Here is a 275-nt window from a genome sequence, read left to right as displayed (position 1 = left end):
ATGTTGGTGTCTTGGGGACTTCTCGGCGTCTTGGGGACATCTCAACGTATTGGGGACACCTCAATGTCTTGGGGACATCTCAACGTCTTGGGGACATCTCGGAGTCTTGGGGACATCTGCGAGTCTTGGGGACTTCCATTGTCTTGGGGACACTTTGATGTCTTGGGGACATCTTGGAGTCTTGGGGACTTCTCGGCATCTTGGGGACACCTCAACATCTTGGGGACATATGCGAGTCTTGGGGACGTCCGCGAGTCTTGGGGACGTCCATTGTC

This window comes from Eurypyga helias, unplaced genomic scaffold, assembly GCF_000690775.1.
Source record: "Eurypyga helias isolate BGI_N326 unplaced genomic scaffold, ASM69077v1 scaffold34258, whole genome shotgun sequence".
NCBI lineage: Eukaryota > Metazoa > Chordata > Aves > Eurypygiformes > Eurypygidae > Eurypyga > Eurypyga helias.
The sequence above is the reverse complement of the archived record's forward strand: the minus strand, read 5'-3'. Positions refer to the sequence as shown.